Genomic DNA, 9,223 nt, shown 5'->3' with positions numbered 1-9,223 from the left:
TGAGGCGCAAAACCCTGGGTAGTTTTGGAAAAGAGGAAGAACTCAAGTTAATTACCTTTTAAGAGACCTCTCTGGCTGATGGGCACTCGGGGCGGGGTATATGAGGAGGCTGCTGACCCTATAGGAGCCAGGCCGGCCGGAGCGTGTGCGCCGCCCGCGGTCCGGTCACGTCCCCGCGCGGGCGCCGCCGCCCGCGTCGTGCGGAACGAGGGCGCCGCGGCCCGCGCTCACCGCCCCTCCCGCCCGGACCTGCTCAGCCGATGCACCGTGCCTCGGCCTGAAGGTAAGTGAGCACGCCCGCGCCCCCGGCGTGCGGCTGAGCCTTGGGGGGCCGGGGGCGCGGCCCGGGCGTCTACCCCACCCCCACCCGGGGCCCCACCCGGTCCTTTGTGCGGGGGATCCGCCCGGGCTGGGGGCGCCGGGGCGCAGCAACAGGGGTGCCGGCTGGGGGTGGGGTGGGGTGGCGTGGCGTGGCGTGGCGAGGGCGTGGATGTCCGCGAGGTGGGCTGGGGGCGGCCACGGGCCCAGCAGGTGCTGGGGAGGGCGCGCCGCCTGGCCGAGGAGCCGGCGGGAGGGGGCGGCTGCGGGCCTGGGATGATGAACCGCGGCCGCTGGGGATGCCGCGCGGGGGGCCCCGACCAGCCGCTGGTGCGGGCTGGGCTGGGCGACCTGCAGGAGCGGCGCTGAGGCGGGGTCTCCGTCCTGGGGGAATGGGGAGGAGGCGACCCAGGCGGCGGGAGGGCCGACGCGTGGCCTTGGCTGAAACGGAGGCTAGGGCCCCGGAGGCCTGGGCCCGAGGACGGACGACTCGCAGTTTTCGGTCATCGCTCTTGCAGCGAGCAGGTTCCTTGGAGGCATTTAGAGCAAGAGATGAGTATTGACCTACTGCGATTGTAATATGTTCCCTTCTCAATATTTTTTACCTTAAAAGGCGGTGGGGGTGTTTGGGGGGAGGGGTGTGAGGGCCTCAGGGCTGGGGCTCCGGATCTTGCTGGAGATCCAAGGGGGCTCTGCCTTCAGGGCGGTGCTGAGCCTCTCTGGGTGATGATGACAGGAATCCGCCTAGGCCGAGAACTGGGGTTCTCTGTTACAAGGATGGGAAGGCAGTGCGAGACCAGGGTTCCTTGGAGTCCGCGTCTCAGGATGGAGGGACCCGCCTGGTAGGCGAAGTCTGGCAGGCTTGGGGAGGCAGCCCAGCCTGACCAGCTTTTTTCTGCCCAAGTGATTTCCCTGCCCTGGGGACCGAGTCCCGCCGCCTTGGCTCTGTGTAGAGGTGGCTCTTTGGCCAAATTCGATTAAGCAAATATTTACTGAGCTTTTGCTCCCCCAGGGCCTGGTGCTGGGGTAGGAGTGGACTGTGCCTGCCCTCCAGGGACTGACTCACCACCCCATAGGGGAGCAATGTCTCTGCTCATATAACCCAACCCTGAGTGTGAGTGCAGGGTCTCTGGGGAGACCTCAGAGCGGTGTCCTGGGCTGGGGTCAGTTGGTCCTGTGGGCGAAGTGACATTTGAACTGGAGCTTAAAGGACACAGGCATGGTTGGGGTGGGCATTGAGGGCAGAGGAGGGAAAATGGACTAAGGCACAGAGAGGGTGCTGGGGCAGTTGGGTCTGGCAAGCTCGCAGGGTGTGCTTGAGAAAGCATAGGAGGTGTGGCAGGAAAGGTGGGTGGGGGCTGCGGGAGCTGTGGGGAACAGAACGACCCCATTGTATGTTAGCTGTGGCTGATTCAGTGGAGCCACAGTCCCCTCATCTGTAAAAGGGAGTGACTGTGTGATCCAGGAGCTGGGTTGGGCCTGGGGAAGAGTTTGAAAGGCCTCAGAGGGTTCCTTGCAGCCTTGGACAGCCCTTCCAGGCACCCGGCCCCCTTCCTAGTCAGGATGGAGGATGATGTTTAGCTACTGACTGTCCCTTTGGGGCGTGGACATCTGAGAGCAGTGGTTGTGGAGGCCTGGGAGTCTCCACACATGGCGAGGGAGGGCCTGGCCACGCTTGTGCTCAGCTGAAGTGGTGTGCTTTCAGCGTTCCTCAGGTTCCAGGGATGAGACACTGGCATTTGGTTTAAAACTCATCTAGTGTATTCCTCTAACAAGTGTTTTTTCTGAGATAGGAGGTGAATAAGGCGTAGTCCCTCCCCTTCAGAAGGCCATGTCACCTCCTGCCTTGGATCTACTTGCTTGCTCCTGGGGATGTTTTGCTCTCCTGAAAGAGCTGTTTGTTACTCATCTGTGTTTCTTGCCCCTCCCGGCCCCACCCCAAGCACACACCCACTTTTGTCTTTTGGGTGAGGCCCAGGTTGCTGCAGTGAGAGCAGGCAGCCTGCTTGCCCTCATGGGGGTGCCTCATTCCATGCTTGTTGCCCGACCCATAATGGGGGCCTGCCATGGGATTTTAGATGTGGGACACAGAGAATAAATTCTGCCTTCTGCCCTAGCTTCTCAGCTCTTCTGTTTCCTGGAGTCTCAGGAGGAAAAGTGCCTTGGGCTGGATCTCAGGAGCTTCTAGGGCGATTCCAGGAACTCTCAGTGACCAAGGAGACTTGGCAAGGCTGCCCAGGGCCCCTACAGAGCAGAGCGGCTCTTGGGATGGAGTGCCCAAATGGCAGAGAAGGCTGGCCTCAGACACAGGGTGTGGCCTCAGCCACATGGTTGTCTCGTGTATACATGTGACGACAGTGTGCCGTGTCTTTCTCCCCTGGACATGAGGATGAGGCAGCCCTGTACTGCCCCATGCTAGCCCTCAGACAACCTAAAACACTGTGGCTGTAGGGCATTCTCGCTGCCAACCATGGTGGGGCTCGCAGGAACTCTGGAGGAGGCAGATTAGCACAACTGCTCTCCCGCAGCACCTCAGGAAGGAGACCTGGGTTGACCAAGCCCCCAGAGGCAGGCCTGCAAGCATCATGGTTGGCAGGAAGGAGGGTGAAGGGAAATGGACAAGCATTGGGGCAGACGCTCTATCAGCCCCAGGCAGGAGCCCAGAGTGGTGGCCTGACACAGTTTGTGCAGACTGGGGAGGGCACGGGAGGGCCCAGACTCCTTGCGGGGTAGGAAGAGGAGAGGGCAGAGCTCCAGGTGAGACGTCAGAAGACCTGAGTCAGGATCTGGCCATGCTGCCTCCTGGCCCAGCCCTGTCCTCTCTGAGCCACCTGTCCTCATCCATAAACAGAGCCAAAAGTCCCTGCACAGTTCCACCCCTTGAGTTTGGCCCTTACCACATATCCACACTGGCAGGGGAGGTACTGCACAGGAGTGAACTGACGGACCAACTCAATATGACTGTCTGGAGTATGTGGAAGGAGACACCAGCCCTCCTCAGAGCCTGAGGAAACGGAACCTCACACACTTTGCTCGTTCAGTCGTTCCTTTGGCTAATATTTACGAGCACTTTGCAGAGTGCTAGGCGCTGTGCCAGGCACAGGGATGTGGCAGGGAGCAGACAGACACAGCGTCCACTCTCGTGGCACTCACATTAGACAAACGGAGACGTACATGACAACTATATAACTGAATGCCAGGTAAGATAGGTGCTGTGAGGAGAGCTAAAGCAGGAAGTGGGGAGGCGTCTCTGGTGGACGGGCTATTGGCGCAGTGCCATGGAACGGCAATGGGTGAGTCATGTGACTGACAGAGAAGAGCACCAGGAGAGGAGACGGCAGACGTAAAGGCACTGAGGCCCACACAGCTCAGCTGCTGGAGGCCCCATCACAAGGCCAGGTGGCTGGGGCCCAGTAAAGGGTTGTGGGAGCTGGGAGCTGTGGAGCAGGTCAGGTAGGGCTCCACAGGCCCCAGTGAGGCGCAAAACCCTGGGTAGTTTTGGAAAAGAGGAAGAACTCAAGTTAATTACCTTTTAAGAGACCTCTCTGGCTGATGGGCACTCGGGGCGGGGTATATGAGGAGGCTGCTGACCCTATAGGGTGGGAGCAGTAGAGGTAGTGACAAGCATTTGGATGGGGGGTTATTTTAAAGAGGACCTGCTGCTGGAGAAGAGGTGAGGACAGCTCTGGAAGGTTGGATTTGGCATTGGCAGAGAAGGAAGTCTCGGACTTATTTGTGAGAGGCAGAGAATTGGGAGTTGGGTTAGACCCTGGTAGACATGGGCGCATGTGGCAGTCAGAGCGGAGAGTAAGGCTGGAGGCAGAAACCTGGAGTCCTTAGCACCAGGCGTATGGTGCTAAGCAGCCGAGGTCACTTGGGGATCAAGAGTGGGTGGGACCAGAAGGGACTGGGCCAGGCCTCAGGGCCTCCACTGCTTAGAACATGAGCTGAGAAGGTTATCCAGAAAAGAAATGGAGAGAACTGACAAGCGAGTGAGTGAGGCCGTAGCACAATCGAGATGTCCATGCAAGGGGTATTCCCAGAAGGGTAGGTCCTGTACAGCAGACACTGTGGTGGGAATGGGGTTTGTGAGGACTAAGTAACATGGGCAGGATGGGCTGTGTAATTTGTGGGACCCTTGTTAAAAGTGATTAAGCATTTCAGTGCAGTGACAGCAGAGCATTATACCAGGCATGAGGCCCTGTGGGGTTGCCAGTGTGCGTGCCCATGAAGCTTGGTAGTGGTGGTGCCTGCAAGGACAGCGCCGCCAGCCCACATCCCCCTCTCCCCTTCATTTGCCTTTCTTGGGCAGATGGGCTGTGTTTGGCACTTGGGGCCACTGGGGTCAGTTAGAGTCAGCCTTTGAGCCTCACCCTGGCCCCCTATAGTGTAGTTTCTTCCCCCCTCTGTCCCTTGACCCCCAGTGGCCTCGGGCAGGAAGCCCAGCTCTAGGGTTGAGGGCCATCGAGTCCTGTTGTCAGGACCTGGGCAAGCACAGTGGGCAGCTTCACACAACAATGGCTTCCTTGAGTTCATCTCTTTTCCAAAGAAACCTGCTACATCACAGAGTTTTGAGTTATTTGCTTCTAAATTAAGGTATAACTCTCTTTTAGAGACGTCCCTGGAGAATCCATTAAAAAGTGCTAAGGAGTGAGACTGTTAAAAACCACTGTGCGGAGAGGGGCTTTACAAACAAGGCCCAGTGTTCCTTCCAGCAGTCTCTAACCAGAAACACACCTGTCCCCAAGGGCTTGTCCTGGCCATGCGGCCAGTGGTCAGAGCAGACCTTTCAGGAAGAGACCCTGCCCCACTGAACAGCGCCATCTCCTCCCTCGGGCAAACCCTGGAATGGAGAGCTGTCTGAACAGGGTTCCCTGGCTGGGGTAGGGGGCAGGCCCCTTCAGTGAAACCTGCTTTGTGAGTCATAGAGGTCATGGTACTGGAGTGGAGGAGAGTGTATTCAATGTGCCCGTTTTCCCTAGAGCTCAGATCTAGTGGTTTACAGGGAGGGCAGCAACATCTGCTCTGGATTACAATGGGCAAATACCTTTGGGGTGGGGGTGGGGGTGCAGAAACTCACTTTAACCTCCCACAACCAGCTCTTCCAAGAAGGGGCCTATTTTTACTTCAGTTTTCTCCTCACAATTGAGACAGACCTGGAGAAATGGGTGGCTTTCCCGAGTGGGTAATAGACTGGCTCTCAGGGAGAACCCTGTCCAGAACCCTGAGGGCTTGCTTTTCAGCATCCCGGGGTGGCCCACCTTCCTGTAGAGACCATGCCTCCACCGGCCCGGTGATCACCGGGAAGGATGGTCCAGGAGGGCAGCTGGGCCTGCTGTGCGGCTGGCGCCAGCTCTTAGGGCCTGGCCCCTGTTTGGCAGGGCTGGTGGGCTGCAGCAAGCCCTCATCCTTTTCACTGGAGGACTGGCCTGATCCTTTCACACCAGCATTTCTCAGACAGGGTTCACACATATCCTTGGGTGTCCAGGAGAAACAGTCTCCAGACCTTCTAATTCTGTTTTCATTTTGAGGTCCATCTAGCCCCTCTATCTAGAACAGCACCCATGTCCCCACCCACACACCTCCTGTACCCCTTCCTGCCTCTAATTTTTCCCTTAGCGCTCATCTCTGTACAACCTCCCACCTGTCTTATTTATTTGTGTTGGTTTACCGTCTCTCTCTCTCTCTCTCTTGTAGACCTGAACGTAAGCTCTCTGAGGCCAGAACCTTTATCTGCTGTTCACCCCAGAAAATCTGGCCCCCTAGAGCCCAGCCCAGTCCATAGTAGGGACTCAGGAAATAGTTGTTGAATGGGGTGATGAATACTGGAAAGTAGACAGGCCTAACATGACCTGTTGAACCACTTGACATGGACAGCTGGGCTTCCTGGTAGCTGTAGCCCTCATATTGGAGAACTGCTACTCCAGCTCAACCCACTGCTCCCGAGAAGTGTGTCTTTGGGCCTTAGGTTTGGCCAGTGAGCACAAACCACCCGCCGTAGACACCACTGGCTGGGTGTGGAGAGGCCCTACTGGGTGGTTCACTCTCGAGCCAGAGGCAGGTGGGCTGACCATCGTCTCACACTGCCACCACAAGCCCAGGTCCCTCCCACTGGGAATCGGATGCCTTAGGCTGACATCTGGCCGCTCAGTGACTTGATGAGGCCTTGGTCAGATTCAAGGGATCTGCATAGTCATGACATATAGAGGCGTGTCCACAAGAAACCATCCTAAGAAGGCAAGACAAGATTCTGGTGGTGAAAAAGGAACACAGTACCCACAGTGACCATGTGGTGGCAAGTGGCCTTTCCAGATAGCCCCTGTGCCCAAGATTAGCTCAGCAGGGCAGTTCAGTGCCAGGGAAAGAGCCCTGGACAGGAAGTTGGGAGAGCTGGGTTCTAGTCCCAGCCCTGCCTGTGATGCTGACGCTGGTAAATTCTCTTTACTCTCCGGACCTTTTTGTCCTCCCCCTTTAAATTGAGCTGGGTCAGGGTACAGATAGTTTTCATGTCTTATACCAACTCGAGCAGCTGCCCAAAGCACAGTGTTGAAAAGGGCTCTGAGGCTGCCTTTTAGCTCAGAAGGACAGCGGTCATGGCTGTTGAGTGGTAGCTGCAGTGGACACAGGAGGCAGGATTTCGACGTGCTTTCCAGGGGCTGGCCAACCCCACCCACCACGCCCTCACTCTTGCCTAGCGCTTCAGCTCACCCTTCATTTCTTCTTACGTGTGCCTTCTTTCTCAACACCGACCCTGACCCCATGATTAGGTGAGGACTTGCCTCCATCTTCAGTGCTTCCCCAATGGCATTCTGAGTCTAATGGGCAATTCGAGTCACTGTTAAATGTCTCTTCCTGTGGCAGCCTCTCTCTGTACCCTGAATGAATGAATGAATGAATGAATGAATGAATGAACCAACCATGTGCTGAGCCCTGCGCCAGCACAGAGAAGCCTGCCTGGAATTGGGAGACCAGATGACCACAGAAGCATGCTAAACTGTGGGGTTCCAGCTCTAAATGTTACAGGAAGGGGACAGCACAGGATGATGGGGAGAGTGACCAGGAAGGCTGTGGGCAGGGAAGAGTGGCGTGGAGGTGGCCAGGCCAGGAGAGGAGCAGTCTGCACAAGAGGGACCTTTGCCTGAGACCATCTACCTCCTGAGGACCTGACCTGTGTGCCTCGCCCTCCCCGCCTACCCGTGTGTGACACATCCTTTGTGACCCCCGGTTGCCCCAGTTGTATGGGGCCTCTGGCCTGCCCCACCTGCCCCCTCTTGCTTCCTGTGGCCCCGTGGAGTGACCACTAAGACCCCAGCCCTCAGTCTGCCACCCAGCCCCCATTGGCACGTGTGGGTTCAGTAGCCCTGTCCCAGAGCTGGGCTTTCCTCCAACATGGTCGTCCCCGTCACCCGCCCTGTTACCTCTGATATGCTGTGCAAACATATTTCTCGATAAAATGCTGGGAAGAAAAATAATTAGAGTGTTGCCTCCATTATCCAATTTCTGATTAATCAAACTCGCTTTGTCCTCAGCCAAAATCTATTCATTTCCCTTAAACACTGGGCCAGTGCCAGGCATTGATTTCCTCTATAACACCATGCACACATGTACATCCCCAGCCCTGCCCTGCCCCATAGCAGCAGGGAGGACACGGGGCCCTCCTCTGGCAGGACCTCCCTGGTGCCCCCAGCACCACCTGCCTCCTTCAGGAAGCCCCATGGCCACACTGCACCCACCATCCCTGCTCCAGCTCCTGGAGTTCCATGGCTGGGCTTGGCCCCTATATGGCCTTATTCTCTGGGGGTGTCAGGTTTATCTTGCTGGCTGTTCCCGGGCTTACCTGGGGCAGGGTGAGGGATGGAGGACTGGTACCGAGTGGGTGTGGAGGGTGCTGCCACTGTGGCTGCTGAGGACTGGGGCAGAAGGGTGAGCTGCAGGCCCAGGCTCCAGGATGACCAGAACTTTGGGAAATGTCCCATCATTGGCACAGGAAGGCTGGGGCTGGGCGGGGAGGGTGAGGGCCAGGGCTTGTCAGCGGCCTCAGGGTCGGGCGAGGGTAGCACTAGGGGCATGCTTTCAGTGACAGCAAGAGAGTCCCATCCCTAACAGCTTTACCAGATGAAGGGACATCCTGGGCTGGGGGCTCAGAGGCAGGGCAGTATCAGGGTCAGCCCAGCCAGGCGGGAGGCTACCACACATCTACTGTGTCCATCTGGGGGAAGGCCAAGAGCCTTTCTAGAGGACTTCCCAGAAGTCCCTGGCTGGTCCCTCCCTGAGTTGGCCCCTCCCTCAGTACAAAGGGCTAGGTTAAATTTATTAGCACCTGCTTCCTGTCAGGTACTTAAGGATGGGCCCATGGGACACATCAGTGACAGACCAACAGTCCCTTTCCTGTAGGGGGAGGTCAACACAGTAAGCAAGTTATGCAGCATGTTAGAAAGCAGCAGTGCTGGAGGTAAGACATTTCAGGAGTCATAAATAGGATGGACAGGGAGGCCTTCCATGGAGGGGCCCTCTGAGCCACTGGAGGGAAGAACGGAATAGCTCTCTGGACAAAGCGTATTCCGCACACGGGAAGCAGCCAGTGCAAAGGTCCTGAGTTAAGAGGGTTCATAAGCTCAAGGGACAGCAAGCGCACCAGTGGGACGGTAGTGAAGAGTAGAGGGAGCATTGGGGTGGGGTTGAGGATCAGAGAGGCAGGGGCCAGTCACAGAGCCCTGGGGCTCTGGGAGAACTTGGACTATGGCTGGGCGAGCTGTCAGAAGGTTTTGAGCACAAGAGGAATGCTTTGCCCTACATTTTTACAAGAATCCCCTGGCTGCTGAGGGAAGCATAGAGTACAGAGGCTGGGAGGGAGCAAGGAAGCCTGCGAGATCGCGTGGCATTCCAGATTGGGGGCCCAGCCCTG

At 57.4% G+C, this 9,223-nt stretch overlaps 2 protein-coding genes across 4 annotated transcripts in view; one reads left to right on the top strand and one right to left on the bottom strand.

Moving 5' to 3' along the window:
* Positions 1-9,223, bottom strand: part of RSPH14 (radial spoke head 14 homolog) — a 91,563-nt gene that overhangs the window by 9,693 nt on the left and 72,647 nt on the right. The window lies entirely within an intron of this gene.
* The window catches only part of GNAZ (G protein subunit alpha z), a 63,493-nt gene continuing 54,399 nt past the window's right edge, over positions 130-9,223 (top strand). The window contains exon 1 of the mRNA XM_019665427.1: positions 130-283. The gene's annotated coding sequence lies outside the window, so the exon portion shown is untranslated. The remainder of the gene's footprint in view (positions 284-9,223) is intronic.

This window comes from Hipposideros armiger, unplaced genomic scaffold, assembly GCF_001890085.2.
Source record: "Hipposideros armiger isolate ML-2016 unplaced genomic scaffold, ASM189008v1 scaffold_443, whole genome shotgun sequence".
Taxonomy (NCBI): Eukaryota; Metazoa; Chordata; class Mammalia; order Chiroptera; family Hipposideridae; genus Hipposideros; species Hipposideros armiger.
This window is presented reverse-complemented; position numbering and strand designations above follow the sequence as displayed.